Source organism: Ambystoma mexicanum, chromosome 4q (genome assembly GCF_040938575.1).
Source record: "Ambystoma mexicanum isolate Mex_15411 chromosome 4q, UKY_AmexF1_1, whole genome shotgun sequence".
Classification (NCBI taxonomy): Eukaryota; Metazoa; Chordata; class Amphibia; order Caudata; family Ambystomatidae; genus Ambystoma; species Ambystoma mexicanum.
Window position 1 is genome coordinate 527029174 of NC_090928.1, and position 16279 is coordinate 527045452.

Genomic DNA, 16279 nt, shown 5'->3' on the forward strand with positions numbered 1-16279 from the left:
CGCCCAACGTGGGGCTCGAACCCACGACCCTGAGATTAAGAGTCTCATGCTCTACCGACTGAGCTAGCCGGGCTTCTTTGGATGCTTATAGTTTTCTTCCCTATCCCTGCACTGCCGTTTTCCACAGATAGGATGTACTCTGGTGGAGTTTGGAAAGAAAATACACATCAGCCAGAGGCAGAAATAGTCTAAGAAAGTATCAAACACAATTACCAGTCAATATCAGAACGCATTGAAGAATATCAGGAAATAGCCGATTAAACCTGTGTGAAAAAAAGTCTTATTTGTGTTTTCTCCACTTTATTTTATAGTAAGATGATGCATACTTTTTCTTTTACAGTGAATACATTAAGGTATGGTATTGCCCCATTACACATCATCCAGACATGCATTCATATATTGCATGTTAACAATGAAAATATTGCAAAGAGACTTTCAATTTCTATTTTTTTGGTCAAAAAGCACTACAATTTTAGTTGTTATCGCCCAACGTGGGGCTCAAACCCACGACCCTGAGATTAAGAGTCTCATGCTCTACCGACTGAGCTAGCCGGACTCCTTTGGATGCCTATAGTTTTCTTCCCTATCCCTGCACTGCCGCTTTCCACAGCTAGGATGCTGTGTAATCATAGGCTCTGGTGGAGTTTGGAAAGAAAATACACATCAGCCAGAGGCAGAAATAGTCTAAGAAAGTATCAAACACAATTACCAGTCAATATCAGAACGCATTGAAGAATATCAGGAAATAGCTGATTAAACCTGTGTGGAAAAAAGTCTTATTTGTGTTTTCTCCACTTTATTTTATAGTAAGATGATACATACTTTTTCTTTTACAGTGAATACATTAAGGTGTGGTATTGCCCCATTACACATCATCCAGACATGCATTCATATATTGCATGTTAACAATCAAAATATTGCAAATATTGTAAAGAGACTTTCAATTTCTATTTTTTTGGTCAAAAAGCACTAAAATTTTAGTTGTTTTCGCCCAACGTGGGGCTCAAACCCACGACCCTGAGATTAAGAGTCTCATGCTCTACCGACTGAGCTAGCCAGGCTCCTTTGGATGCCTATAGTTTTCTTCCCTATCCCTGCACTGCCGTTTTCCACAGATAGGATGTATTTTTTTGGTCAAAAAGCACTATAATTTTAGTTGTTTTCACCCAACGTGGGGCTCGAAGCCACGACCCTGAGATTAAGAGTCTCATGCTCTACCGACTGAGCTAGCCAGGCTTCTTTGGACGCCTATAGTTTTCTTCCCTATCCCTGCACTGCTGTTTTCCACAGACAGGATGTATTTTTTTGGTCAAAAAGCATTACAATTTTAGTTGTGTTCGCCCAACATGGGCTCGAACCCACGACCCTGAGATTAAGAGTATCATGCTCTACCGACTGAGCTAGCCGGGCTCCTTTGGATGCCTATAGTTTTCTTCCCTATCCCTGCACTGCCGTTTTCCACAGATAGGATGCTGTGTAATCATAGGCTCTGGTGGAGTTTGGAAAGAAAATACACATCAGCCAGAGGCAGAAATAGTCTAAGAAAGTATCAAACACAATTACCAGTCAATATCAGAATGCATTGAAGAATATCAGGAAATAGCCGATTAAACCTGTGTGGAAAAAAGTCCTATTTGTGTTTTCTCCACTTTATTTTATAGTAAGATGATACATACTTTTTCTTTTACAGTGAATACATTAAGGTGTGGTATTGCCCCATTACACATCATCCAGACATGCATTCATATATTGCATGTTAACAATGAAAATATTGCAAATATTGTAAAGAGACTTTCAATTTCTATTTTTTTGGTCAAAAAGCACTAAAATTTTAGTTGTTTTCGCCCAACGTGGGGCTCGAACCCACGACCCTGAGATTAAGAGTCTCATGCTCTACCGACTGAGCTAGCCGGGCTTCTTTGGATGCTTATAGTTTTCTTCCCTATCCCTGCACTGCCGTTTTCCACAGATAGGATGTACTCTGGTGGAGTTTGGAAAGAAAATACACATCAGCCAGAGGCAGAAATAGTCTAAGAAAGTATCAAACACAATTACCAGTCAATATCAGAACGCATTGAAGAATATCAGGAAATAGCCGATTAAACCTGTGTGGAAAAAAGTCTTATTTGTGTTTTCTCCACTTTATTTTTATAGTAAGATGATGCATACTTTTTCTTTTACAGTGAATACATTAAGGTATGGTATTGCCCCATTACACATCATCCAGACATGCATTCATATATTGCATGTTAACAATGAAAATATTGCAAAGAGACTTTCAATTTCTATTTTTTTGGTCAAAAAGCACTACAATTTTAGTTGTTTTCGCCCAACGTGGGGCTCAAACCCACGACCCTGAGATTAAGAGTCTCATGCTCTACCGACTCAGCTAGCCAGGCTCCTTTGGATGCCTATAGTTTTCTTCCCTATCCCTGCACTGCCGTTTTCCACAGATAGGATGTATTTTTTTGGTCAAAAAGCATTACAATTTTAGTTGTGTTCGCCCAGCGTGGGCTCGAACCCACGACCCTGAGATTAAGAGTATCATGCTCTACCGACTGAGCTAGCCGGGCTCCTTTGGATGCCTATAGTTTTCTTCCCTATCCCTGCACTGCCGTTTTCCACAGATAGGATGCTGTGTAATCATAGGCTCTGGTGGAGTTTGGAAAGAAAATACACATCAGCCAGAGGCAGAAATAGTCTAAGAAAGTATCAAACACAATTACCAGTCAATATCAGAACGCATTGAAGAATATCAGGAATTAGCCGATTAAACCTGTGTGGAAAAAAGTCCTATTTGTGTTTTCTCCACTTTATTTTATAGTAAGATGATACATACTTTTTCTTTTACAGTGAATACATTAAGGTGTGGTATTGCCCCATTACACATCATCCAGACATGCATTCATATATTGCATGTTAACAATGAAAATATTGCAAATATTGTAAAGAGACTTTCAATTTCTATTTTTTTGGTCAAAAAGCACTAAAATTTTAGTTGTTTTCGCCCAACTTGGGGCTCGAACCCACCACCCTGAGATTAAGCGTCTCATGCTCTACCGACTGAGCTAGCCAAGCTCCTTTGGATGCCTATAGTTTTCTTCCCTATCCCTGCACTGCCGTTTTCCACAGATAGGATGTATTTTTTTAGTCAAAAAGCATTACAATTTTAGTTGTGTTCGCCCAACGTGGGCTCGAACCCACGACCCTGAGATTAAGAGTATCATGCTCTACCGACTGAGCTAGCCGGGCTCCTTTGGATGCCTATAGTTTTCTTCCCTATCCCTGCACTGCCGTTTTCCACAGATAGGATGCTGTGTAATCATAGGCTCTGGTGGAGTTTGGAAAGAAAATACACATCAGCCAGAGGCAGAAATAGTCTAAGAAAGTATCAAACACAATTACCAGTCAATATCAGAACGCATTGAAGAATATCAGGAAATAGCCGATTAAACCTGTGTGAAAAAAAGTCTTATTTGTGTTTTCTCCACTTTATTTTATAGTAAGATGATACATACTTTTTCTTTTACAGTGAATACATTAAGGTGTGGTATTGCCCCATTACACATCATCCAGACATGCATTCATATATTGCATGTTAACAATCAAAATATTGCAAATATTGTAAAGAGACTTTCAATTTCTATTTTTTTGGTCAAAAAGCACTAAAATTTTAGTTGTTTTCGCCCAGCGTGGGGCTCAAACCCACGACCCTGAGATTAAGAGTCTCATGCTCTACCGACTGAGCCAGCCAGGCTCCTTTGGATGCCGATAGTTTTCTTCCCTATCCCTGCACTGCCGTTTTCCACAGATAGGATGTATTTTTTTGGTCAAAAAGCACTATAATTTTAGTTGTTTTCACCCAACGTGGGGCTCGAACCCACGACCCTGTGATTAAGAGTATCATGCTCTACCGACTGAGCTAGCTGGGCTCCTTTGGATACCTATAGTTTTCTTCCCTATCCCTGCACTGCCTTTTTCCACAGATAGGATGCTGTGTAATCATAGGCTCTGGTGGAGTTTGGAAAGAAAATACACATCAGCCAGAGGCAGAAATAGTCTAAGAAAGTATCAAACACAATTACCAGTCAATATCAGAACGCATTGAAGAATATCAGGAAATAGCCGATTAAACCTGTGTGGAAAAAAGTCCTATTTGTGTTTTCTCCACTTTATTTTATAGTAAGATGATACATACTTTTTCTTTTACAGTGAATACATTAAGGTGTGGTATTGCCCCATTACACATCATCCAGACATGCATTCATATATTGCATGTTAACAATGAAAATATTGCAAATATTGTAAAGAGACTTTCAATTTCTATTTTTTTGGTCAAAAAGCACTAAAATTTTAGTTGCTTTCGCCCAACGTGGGGCTCGAACCCACGACCCTGAGATTAAGAGTCTCATGCTCTACCGACTGAGCTAGCCGGGCTTCTTTGGATGCTTATAGTTTTCTTCCCTATCCCTGCACTGCCGTTTTCCACAGATAGGATGTACTCTGGTGGAGTTTGGAAAGAAAATACACATCAGCCAGAGGCAGAAATAGTCTAAGAAAGTATCAAACACAATTACCAGTCAATATCAGAACGCATTGAAGAATATCAGGAAATAGCCGATTAAACCTGTGTGGAAAAAAGTCTTATTTGTGTTTTCTCCACTTTATTTTATAGTAAGATGATGCATACTTTTTCTTTTACAGTGAATACATTAAGGTATGGTATTGCCCCATTACACATCATCCAGACATGCATTCATATATTGCATGTTAACAATCAAAATATTGCAAAGAGACTTTCAATTTCTATTTTTTGGTCAAAAAGCACTACAATTTTAGTTGTTTTCGCCCAACGTGGGGCTCAAACCCACGACCCTGAGATTAAGAGTCTCATGCTCTACCGACTGAGCTAGCCGGGCTTCTTTGGATGCCTATAGTTTTCTTCCCTATCCCTGCACTGCCGTTTTCCACAGATAGGATGTATTTTTTTGGTCAAAAAGCATTACAATTTTAGTTGTGTTCGCCCAACGTGGGCTCGAACCCACGACCCTGAGATTAAGAGTATCATGCTCTACCGACTGAGCTAGCCGGGCTCCTCTGGATGCCTATAGTTTTCTTCCCTATCCCTGCACTGCCGTTTTCCACAGATAGGATGCTGTGTAATCATAGGCTCTGGTGGAGTTTGGAAAGAAAATACACATCAGCCAGAGGCAGAAATAGTCTAAGAAAGTATCAAACACAATTACCAGTCAATATCAGAACGCATTGAAGAATATCAGGAAATAGCCGATTAAACCTGTGTGAAAAAAAGTCTTATTTGTGTTTTCTCCACTTTATTTTATAGTAAGATGATACATACTTTTTCTTTTACAGTGAATACATTAAGGTATGGTATTGCCCCATTACACATCATCCAGACATGCATTCATATATTGCATGTTAACAATGAAAATATTGCAAAGAGACTTTCAATTTCTATTTTTTTGGTCAAAAAGCACTACAATTTTAGTTGTTATCGCCCAACGTGGGGCTCAAACCCACGACCCTGAGATTAAGAGTCTCATGCTCTACCGACTGAGCTAGCCGGGCTCCTTTGGATGCCTATAGTTTTCTTCCCTATCCCTGCACTGCCGCTTTCCACAGATAGGATGCTGTGTAATCATAGGCTCTGGTGGAGTTTGGAAAGAAAATACACATCAGCCAGAGGCAGAAATAGTCTAAGAAAGTATCAAACACAATTACCAGTCAATATCAGAACGCATTGAAGAATATCAGGAAATAGCCGATTAAACCTGTGTGAAAAAAAGTCTTATTTGTGTTTTCTCCACTTTATTTTATAGTAAGATGATACATACTTTTTCTTTTACAGTGAATACATTAAGGTGTGGTATTGCCCCATTACACATCATCCAGACATGCATTCATATATTGCATGTTAACAATCAAAATATTGCAAATATTGTAAAGAGACTTTCAATTTCTATTTTTTTGGTCAAAAAGCACTAAAATTTTAGTTGTTTTCGCCCAACGTGGGGCTCAAACCCACGACCCTGAGATTAAGAGTCTCATGCTCTACCGACTGAGCTAGCCAGGCTCCTTTGGATGCCTATAGTTTTCTTCCCTATCCCTGCACTGCCGTTTTCCACAGATAGGATGTATTTTTTTGGTCAAAAAGCACTATAATTTTAGTTGTTTTCACCCAAAGTGGGGCTCGAACCCACGACGCTGAGATTAAGAGTCTCATGCTCTACCGACTGAGCTAGCCAGGCTCCTTTGGATGCCTATAGTTTTATTCCCTATCCCTGCACTGCCGTTTTCCACAGATAGGATGTATTTTTTTGGTCAAAAAGCATTACAATTTTAGTTGTGTTCGCCCAACGTGGGCTCGAACCCACGACCCTGAAATTAAGAGTATCATGCTCTACCGACTGAGCTAGCCGGGCTCCTTTGGATGCCTATAGTTTTCTTCCCTATCCCTGCACTGCCGTTTTCCACAGATAGGATGCTGTGTAATCATAGGCTCTGGTGGAGTTTGGAAAGAAAATACACATCAGCCAGAGGCAGAAATAGTCTAAGAAAGTATCAAACACAATTACCAGTCAATATCAGAACGCATTGAAGAATATCAGGAAATAGCCGATTAAACCTGTGTGGAAAAAAGTCCTATTTGTGTTTTCTCCACTTTATTTTATAGTAAGATGATACATACTTTTTCTTTTACAGTGAATACATTAAGGTGTGGTATTGCCCCATTACACATCATCCAGACATGCATTCATATATTTCATGTTAACAATGAAAATATTGCAAATATTGTAAAGAGACTTTCAATTTCTATTTTTTTGGTCAAAAAGCATTAAAATTTTAGTTGTTTTCGCCCAACGTGGGGCTCGCACCCACGACCCTGAGATTAAGAGTCTCATGCTCTACCGACTGAGCTAGCCGGGCTCCTTTGGATGCCTATAGTTTTCTTCCCTATCCCTGCACTGCCGTTTTCCACAGATAGGATGCTGTGTAATCATAGGCTCTGGTGGAGTTTGGAAAGAAAATACACATCAGCCAGAGGCAGAAATAGTCTAAGAAAGTATCAAACACAATTACCAGTCAATATCAGAACGCATTGAAGAATATCAGGAAATAGCCGATTAAACCTGTGTGGAAAAAAGTCCTATTTGTGTTTTCTCCACTTTATTTTATAGTAAGATGATACATACTTTTTCTTTTACAGTGAATACATTAAGGTGTGGTATTGCCCCATTAAGCATCATCCAGACATGCATTCATATATTTCATGTTAACAATGAAAATATTGCAAATATTGTAAAGAGACTTTCAATTTCTATTTTTTTGGTCAAAAAGCATTAAAATTTTGGTTGTTTTCGCCCAACGTGGGGCTCGCACCCACGACCCTGAGATTAAGAGTCTCATGCTCTACCGACTGAGCTAGCCGGGCTCCTTTGGATGCCTATAGTTTTCTTCCCTATCCCTGCACTGCCGCTATCCACAGATAGGATGCTGTGTAATCATAGGCTCTGGTGGAGTTTGGAAAGAAAATACACATCAGCCAGAGGCAGAAATAGTCTAAGAAAGTATCAAACACAATTACCAGTCAATATCAGAACGCATTGAAGAATATCAGGAAATAGCCGATTAAACCTGTGTGGAAAAAAGTCTTATTTGTGTTTTCTCCACTTTATTTTATAGTAAGATGATACATACTTTTTCTTTTACAGTGAATACATTAAGGTGTGGTATTGCCCCATTACACATCATCCAGACATGCATTCATATATTGCATGTTAACAATCAAAATATTGCAAATATTGTAAAGAGACTTTCAATTTCTATTTTTTTGGTCAAAAAGCACTAAAATTTTAGTTGTTTTCGCCCAACGTGGGGCTCAAACCCACAACCCTGAGATTAAGAGTCTCATGCTCTACCGACTCAGCTAGCCAGGCTCCTTTGGATGCCTATAGTTTTCTTCCCTATCCCTGCACTGCCGTTTTCCACAGATAGGATGTATTTTTTTGGTCAAAAAGCATTACAATTTTAGTTGTGTTCGCCCAGCGTGGGCTCGAACCCACGACCCTGAGACTCAGTCGGTAGAGTATCATGCTCTACCGACTGAGCTAGCCGGGCTCCTTTGGATGCCTATAGTTTTCTTCCCTATCCCTGCACTGCCGTTTTCCACAGATAGGATGCTGTGTAATCATAGGCTCTGGTGGAGTTTGGAAAGAAAATACACATCAGCCAGAGGCAGAAATAGTCTAAGAAAGTATCAAACACAATTACCAGTCAATATCAGAACGCATTGAAGAATATCAGGAATTAGCCGATTAAACCTGTGTGGAAAAAAGTCCTATTTGTGTTTTCTCCACTTTATTTTATAGTAAGATGATACATACTTTTTCTTTTACAGTGAATACATTAAGGTGTGGTATTGCCCCATTACACATCATCCAGACATGCATTCATATATTGCATGTTAACAATGAAAATATTGCAAATATTGTAAAGAGACTTTCAATTTCTATTTTTTTGGTCAAAAAGCACTAAAATTTTAGTTGTTTTCGCCCAACTTGGGGCTCGAACCCACCACCCTGAGATTAAGCGTCTCATGCTCTACCGACTGAGCTAGCCAGGCTCCTTTGGATGCCTATAGTTTTCTTCCCTATCCCTGCACTGCCGTTTTCCACAGATAGGATGTATTTTTTTGGTCAAAAAGCATTACAATTTTAGTTGTGTTCGCCCAACGTGGGCTCGAACCCACGACCCTGAGATTAAGAGTATCATGCTCTACCGACTGAGCTAGCCGGGCTCCTTTGGATGCCTATAGTTTTCTTCCCTATCCCTGCACTGCCGTTTTCCACAGATAGGATGCTGTGTAATCATAGGCTCTGGTGGAGTTTGGAAAGAAAATACACATCAGCCAGAGGCAGAAATAGTCTAAGAAAGTATCAAACACAATTACCAGTCAATATCAGAACGCATTGAAGAATATCAGGAAATAGCCGATTAAACCTGTGTGAAAAAAAGTCTTATTTGTGTTTTCTCCACTTTATTTTATAGTAAGATGATACATACTTTTTCTTTTACAGTGAATACATTAAGGTGTGGTATTGCCCCATTACACATCATCCAGACATGCATTCATATATTGCATGTTAACAATCAAAATATTGCAAATATTGTAAAGAGACTTTCAATTTCTATTTTTTTGGTCAAAAAGTACTAAAATTTTAGTTGTTTTCGCCCAGCGTGGGGCTCAAACCCACGACCCTGAGATTAAGAGTCTCATGCTCTACCGACTGAGCCAGCCAGGCTCCTTTGGATGCCGATAGTTTTCTTCCCTATCCCTGCACTGCCGTTTTCCACAGATAGGATGTATTTATTTGGTCAAAAAGCACTATAATTTTAGTTGTTTTCACCCAACGTGGGGCTCGAACCCACGACCCTGAGATTAAGAGTATCATGCTCTACCGACTGAGCTAGCTGGGCTCCTTTGGATACCTATAGTTTTCTTCCCTATCCCTGCACTGCCTTTTTCCACAGATAGGATGCTGTGTAATCATAGGCTCTGGTGGAGTTTGGAAAGAAAATACACATCAGCCAGAGGCAGAAATAGTCTAAGAAAGTATCAAACACAATTACCAGTCAATATCAGAACGCATTGAAGAATATCAGGAAATAGCCGATTAAACCTGTGTGGAAAAAAGTCCTATTTGTGTTTTCTCCACTTTATTTTATAGTAAGATGATACATACTTTTTCTTTTACAGTGAATACATTAAGGTGTGGTATTGCCCCATTACACATCATCCAGACATGCATTCATATATTGCATGTTAACAATGAAAATATTGCAAATATTGTAAAGAGACTTTCAATTTCTATTTTTTTGGTCAAAAAGCACTAAAATTTTAGTTGCTTTCGCCCAACGTGGGGCTCGAACCCACGACCCTGAGATTAAGAGTCTCATGCTCTACCGACTGAGCTAGCCGGGCTTCTTTGGATGCTTATAGTTTTCTTCCCTATCCCTGCACTGCCGTTTTCCACAGATAGGATGTACTCTGGTGGAGTTTGGAAAGAAAATACACATCAGCCAGAGGCAGAAATAGTCTAAGAAAGTATCAAACACAATTACCAGTCAATATCAGAACGCATTGAAGAATATCAGGAAATAGCCGATTAAACCTGTGTGGAAAAAAGTCTTATTTGTGTTTTCTCCACTTTATTTTATAGTAAGATGATGCATACTTTTTCTTTTACAGTGAATACATTAAGGTATGGTATTGCCCCATTACGCATCATCCAGACATGCATTCATATATTGCATGTTAACAATGAAAATATTGCAAAGAGACTTTCAATTTCTATTTTTTTGGTCAAAAAGCACTACAATTTTAGTTGTTTTCGCCCAACGTGGGGCTCAAACCCACGACCCTGAGATTAAGAGTCTCATGCTCTACCGACTGAGCTAGCCGGGCTTCTTTGGATGCCTATAGTTTTCTTCCCTATCCCTGCACTGCAGTTTTCCACAGATAGGATGTATTTTTTTGGTCAAAAAGCATTACAATTTTAGTTGTGTTCGCCCAACGTGGGCTCGAACCCATGACCCTGAGATTAAGAGTATCATGCTCTACCGACTGAGCTAGCCGGGCTCCTTTGGATGCCTATAGTTTTCTTCCCTATCCCTGCACTGCCGTTTTCCACAGATAGGATGCTGTGTAATCATAGGCTCTGGTGGAGTTTGGAAAGAAAATACACATCAGCCAGAGGCAGAAATAGTCTAAGAAAGTATCAAACACAATTACCAGTCAATATCAGAACGCATTGAAGAATATCAGGAAATAGCCGATTAAACCTGTGTGGAAAAAAGTCCTATTTGTGTTTTCTCCACTTTATTTTATAGTAAGATGATACATACTTTTTCTTTTACAGTGAATACATTAAGGTGTGGTATTGCCCCATTACACATCATCCAGACATGCATTCATATATTTCATGTTAACAATGAAAATATTGCAAATATTGTAAAGAGACTTTCAATTTCTATTTTTTTGGTCAAAAAGCATTAAAATTTTAGTTGTTTTCGCCCAACGTGGGGCTCGCACCCACGACCCTGAGATTAAGAGTCTCATGCTCTACCGACTGAGCTAGCCGGGCTCCTTTGGATGCCTATAGTTTTCTTCCCTATCCCTGCACTGCCGTTTTCCACAGATAGGATGCTGTGTAATCATAGGCTCTGGTGGAGTTTGGAAAGAAAATACACATCAGCCAGAGGCAGAAATAGTCTAAGAAAGTATCAAACACAATTACCAGTCAATATCAGAACGCATTGAAGAATATCAGGAAATAGCCGATTAAACCTGTGTGGAAAAAAGTCTTATTTGTGTTTTCTCCACTTTATTTTATAGTAAGATGATACATACTTTTTCTTTTACAGTGAATACATTAAGGTGTGGTATTGCCCCATTACACATCATCCAGACATGCATTCATATATTGCATGTTAACAATGAAAATATTGCAAAGAGACTTTCAATTTCTATTTTTTTGGTCAAAAAGCACTACAATTTTAGTTGTTATCGCCCAACGTTGGGCTCAAACCCACGACCCTGAGATTAAGAGTCTCATGCTCTACCGACTGAGCTAGCCGGGCTCCTTAGGATGCCTATAGTTTTCTTCCCTATCCCTGCACTGCCGCTTTCCACAGATAGGATGCTGTGTAATCATAGGCTCTGGTGGAGTTTGGAAAGAAAATACACATCAGCCAGAGGCAGAAATAGTCTAAGAAAGTATCAAACACAATTACCAGTCAATATCAGAACGCATTGAAGAATATCAGGAAATAGCCGATTAAACCTGTGTGAAAAAAAGTCTTATTTGTGTTTTCTCCACTTTATTTTATAGTAAGATGATACATACTTTTTCTTTTACAGTGAATACATTAAGGTGTGGTATTGCCCCATTACACATCATCCAGACATGCATTCATATATTGCATGTTAACAATCAAAATATTGCAAATATTGTAAAGAGACTTTCAATTTCTATTTTTTTGGTCAAAAAGCACGAAAATTTTAGTTGTTTTCGCCCAACGTGGGGCTCAAACCCACGACCCTGAGATTAAGAGTCTCATGCTCTACCGACTGAGCTAGCCAGGCTCCTTTGGATGCCTATAGTTTTCTTCCCTATCCCTGCACTGCCGTTTTCCACAGATAGGATGTATTTTTTTGGTCAAAAAGCACTATAATTTTAGTTGTTTTCACCCAAAGTGGGGCTTGAACCCACGACGCTGAGATTAAGAGTCCCATGCTCTACCGACTGAGCTAGCCAGGCTCCTTTGGATGCCTATAGTTTTATTCCCTATCCCTGCACTGCCGTTTTCCACAGATAGGATGTATTTTTTTGGTCAAAAAGCATTACAATTTTAGTTGTGTTCGCCCAACATGGGCTGGAACCCACGACCCTGAAATTAAGAGTATCATGCTCTACCGACTGAGCTAGCCGGGCTCCTTTGGATGCCTATAGTTTTCTTCCCTATCCCTGCACTGCCGTTTTCCACAGATAGGATGCTGTGTAATCATAGGCTCTGGTGGAGTTTGGAAAGAAAATACACATCAGCCAGAGGCAGAAATAGTCTAAGAAAGTATCAAACACAATTACCAGTCAATATCAGAACGCATTGAAGAATATCAGGAAATAGCCGATTAAACCTGTGTGGAAAAAAGTCCTATTTGTGTTTTCTCCACTTTATTTTATAGTAAGATGATACATACTTTTTCTTTTACAGTGAATACATTAAGGTGTGGTATTGCCCCATTACACATCATCCAGACATGCATTCATATATTTCATGTTAACAATGAAAATATTGCAAATATTGTAAAGAGACTTTCAATTTCTATTTTTTTGGTCAAAAAGCATTAAAATTTTAGTTGTTTTCGCCCAACGTGGGGCTCGCACCCACGACCCTGAGATTAAGAGTCTCATGCTCTACCGACTGAGCTAGCCGGGCTCCTTTGGATGCCTATAGTTTTCTTCCCTATCCCTGCACTGCCGTTTTCCACAGATAGGATGCTGTGTAATCATAGGCTCTGGTGGAGTTTGGAAAGAAAATACACATCAGCCAGAGGCAGAAATAGTCTAAGAAAGTATCAAACACAATTACCAGTCAATATCAGAACGCATTGAAGAATATCAGGAAATAGCCGATTAAACCTGTGTGGAAAAAAGTCCTATTTGTGTTTTCTCCACTTTATTTTATAGTAAGATGATACATACTTTTTCTTTTACAGTGAATACATTAAGGTGTGGTATTGCCCCATTAAGCATCATCCAGACATGCATTCATATATTTCATGTTAACAATGAAAATATTGCAAATATTGTAAAGAGACTTTCAATTTCTATTTTTTTGGTCAAAAAGCATTAAAATTTTGGTTGTTTTCGCCCAACGTGGGGCTCGCACCCACGACCCTGAGATTAAGAGTCTCATGCTCTACCGACTGAGCTAGCCGGGCTCCTTTGGATGCCTATAGTTTTCTTCCCTATCCCTGCACTGCCGTTTTCCACAGATAGGATGCTGTGTAATCATAGGCTCTGGTGGAGTTTGGAAAGAAAATACACATCAGCCAGAGGCAGAAATAGTCTAAGAAAGTATCAAACACAATTACCAGTCAATATCAGAACGCATTGAAGAATATCAGGAAATAGCCGGTTAAACATGTGTGGAAAAAAGTCTTATTTGTGTTTTCTCCACTTTATTTTATAGTAAGATGATACATACTTTTTCTTTTACAGTGAATACATTAAGGTGTGGTATTGCCCCATTACACATCATCCAGACATGCATTCATATATTGCATGTTAACAATGAAAATATTGCAAATATTGTAAAGAGACTTTCAATTTCTATTTTTTTGGTCAAAAAGCACTAAAATTTTAGTTGTTTTCGCCCAGCGTGGGGCTCAAACCCAAGACCCTGAGATTAAGAGTCTCATGCTCTACCGACTGAGCCAGCCAGGCTCCTTTGGATGCCGATAGTTTTCTTCCCTATCCCTGCACTGCCGTTTTCCACAGATAGGATGTATTTTTTTGGTCAAAAAGCACTATAATTTTAGTTGTTTTCACCCAACGTGGGGCTCGAACCCACGACCCTGAGATTAAGAGTATCATGCTTTACCGACTGAGCTAGCTGGGCTCCTTTGGATACCTATAGTTTTCTTCCCTATCCCTGCACTGCCGCTTTCCACAGATAGGATGTATTTTTTTGGTCAAAAAGCATTACAATTTTAGTTGTGTTCGCCCAACGTGGGCTCGAACCCACGACCCTGAAATTAAGAGTATCATGCTCTACCGACTGAGCTAGCCGGGTTCCTTTGGATGCCTATAGTTTTCTTCCCTATCCCTGCACTGCCGTTTTCCACAGATAGGATGCTGTGTAATCATAGGCTCTGGTGGAGTTTGGAAAGAAAATACACATCAGCCAGAGGCAGAAATAGTCTAAGAATGTATCAAACACAATTACCAGTCAATATCAGAACGCATTGAAGAATATCAGGAAATAGCCGATTAAACCTGTGTGGAAAAAAGTCCTATTTGTGTTTTCTCCACTTTATTTTATAGTAAGATGATACATACCTTTTCTTTTACAGTGAATACATTAAGGTGTGGTATTGCCCCATTACACATCATCCAGACATGCATTCATATATTTCATGTTAACAATGAAAATATTGCAAATATTGTAAAGAGACTTTCAATTTCTATTTTTTTGGTCAAAAAGCATTAAAATTTTAGTTGTTTTCGCCCAACGTGGGGCTCGCACCCACGACCCTGAGATTAAGAGTCTCATGCTCTACCGACTGAGCTAGCCGGGCTCCTTTGGATGCCTATAGTTTTCTTCCCTATCCCTGCACTGCCGTTTTCCACAGATAGGATGCTGTGTAATCATAGGCTCTGGTGGAGTTTGGAAAGAAAATACACATCAGCCAGAGGCAGAAATAGTCTAAGAAAGTATCAAACACAATTACCAGTCAATATCAGAACGCATTGAAGAATATCAGGAAATAGCCGATTAAACCTGTGTGGAAAAAAGTCCTATTTGTGTTTTCTCCACTTTATTTTATAGTAAGATGATACATACTTTTTCTTTTACAGTGAATACATTAAGGTGTGGTATTGCCCCATTAAGCATCATCCAGACATGCATTCATATATTTCATGTTAACAATGAAAATATTGCAAATATTGTAAAGAGACTTTCAATTTCTATTTTTTTGGTCAAAAAGCATTAAAATTTTGGTTGTTTTCGCCCAACGTGGGGCTCGCACCCACGACCCTGAGATTAAGAGTCTCATGCTCTACCGACTGAGCTAGCCGGGCTCCTTTGGATGCCTATAGTTTTCTTCCCTATCCCTGCACTGCCGTTTTCCACAGATAGGATGCTGTGTAATCATAGGCTCTGGTGGAGTTTGGAAAGAAAATACACATCAGCCAGAGGCAGAAATAGTCTAAGAAAGTATCAAACACAATTACCAGTCAATATCAGAACGCATTGAAGAATATCAGGAAATAGCCGGTTAAACATGTGTGGAAAAAAGTCTTATTTGTGTTTTCTCCACTTTATTTTATAGTAAGATGATACATACTTTTTCTTTTACAGTGAATACATTAAGGTGTGGTATTGCCCCATTACACATCATCCAGACATGCATTCATATATTGCATGTTAACAATGAAAATATTGCAAATATTGTAAAGAGACTTTCAATTTCTATTTTTTTGGTCAAAAAGCACTAAAATTTTAGTTGTTTTCGCCCAACGTGGGGCTCGAACCCACGACCCTGAGATTAAGAGTCTCATGCTCTACCGACTGAGCTAGCCGGGCTTCTTTGGATGCTTATAGTTTTCTTCCCTATCCCTGCACTGCCGTTTTCCACAGATAGGATGTACTCTGGTGGAGTTTGGAAAGAAAATACACATCAGCCAGAGGCAGAAATAGTCTAAGAAAGTATCAAACACAATTACCAGTCAATATCAGAACGCATTGAAGAATATCAGGAAATAGCCGATTAAACCTGTGTGAAAAAAAGTCTTATTTGTGTTTTCTCCACTTTATTTTATAGTAAGATGATGCATACTTTTTCTTTTACAGTGAATACATTAAGGTATGGTATTGCCCCATTACACATCATCCAGACATGCATTCATATATTGCATGTTAACAATGAAAATATTGCAAAGAGACTTTCAATTTCTATTTTTTTGGTCAA

The 16279-nt window shown here is 39.2% G+C and overlaps 5 non-coding genes across 5 annotated transcripts; all 5 read right to left on the reverse strand.

Moving 5' to 3' along the window:
* TRNAK-CUU (transfer RNA lysine (anticodon CUU)) lies at positions 1–73 on the reverse strand. Its single transcript has one exon. It is a non-coding gene; the product is annotated as a tRNA-Lys (tRNA).
* A 1769-nt stretch (positions 74–1842) lies between these two features.
* Positions 1843–1915, reverse strand: TRNAK-CUU (transfer RNA lysine (anticodon CUU)). The gene has a single exon. It is a non-coding gene; the product is annotated as a tRNA-Lys (tRNA).
* A 2449-nt stretch (positions 1916–4364) lies between these two features.
* TRNAK-CUU (transfer RNA lysine (anticodon CUU)) lies at positions 4365–4437 on the reverse strand. The gene has a single exon. It is a non-coding gene; the product is annotated as a tRNA-Lys (tRNA).
* A 5493-nt stretch (positions 4438–9930) lies between these two features.
* On the reverse strand, positions 9931–10003 carry TRNAK-CUU (transfer RNA lysine (anticodon CUU)). Its single transcript has one exon. It is a non-coding gene; the product is annotated as a tRNA-Lys (tRNA).
* Positions 10004–15821: 5818 nt separating this feature from the next.
* TRNAK-CUU (transfer RNA lysine (anticodon CUU)) lies at positions 15822–15894 on the reverse strand. Its single transcript has one exon. It is a non-coding gene; the product is annotated as a tRNA-Lys (tRNA).
* Between the last annotated feature and the right edge of the window lie 385 nt (positions 15895–16279).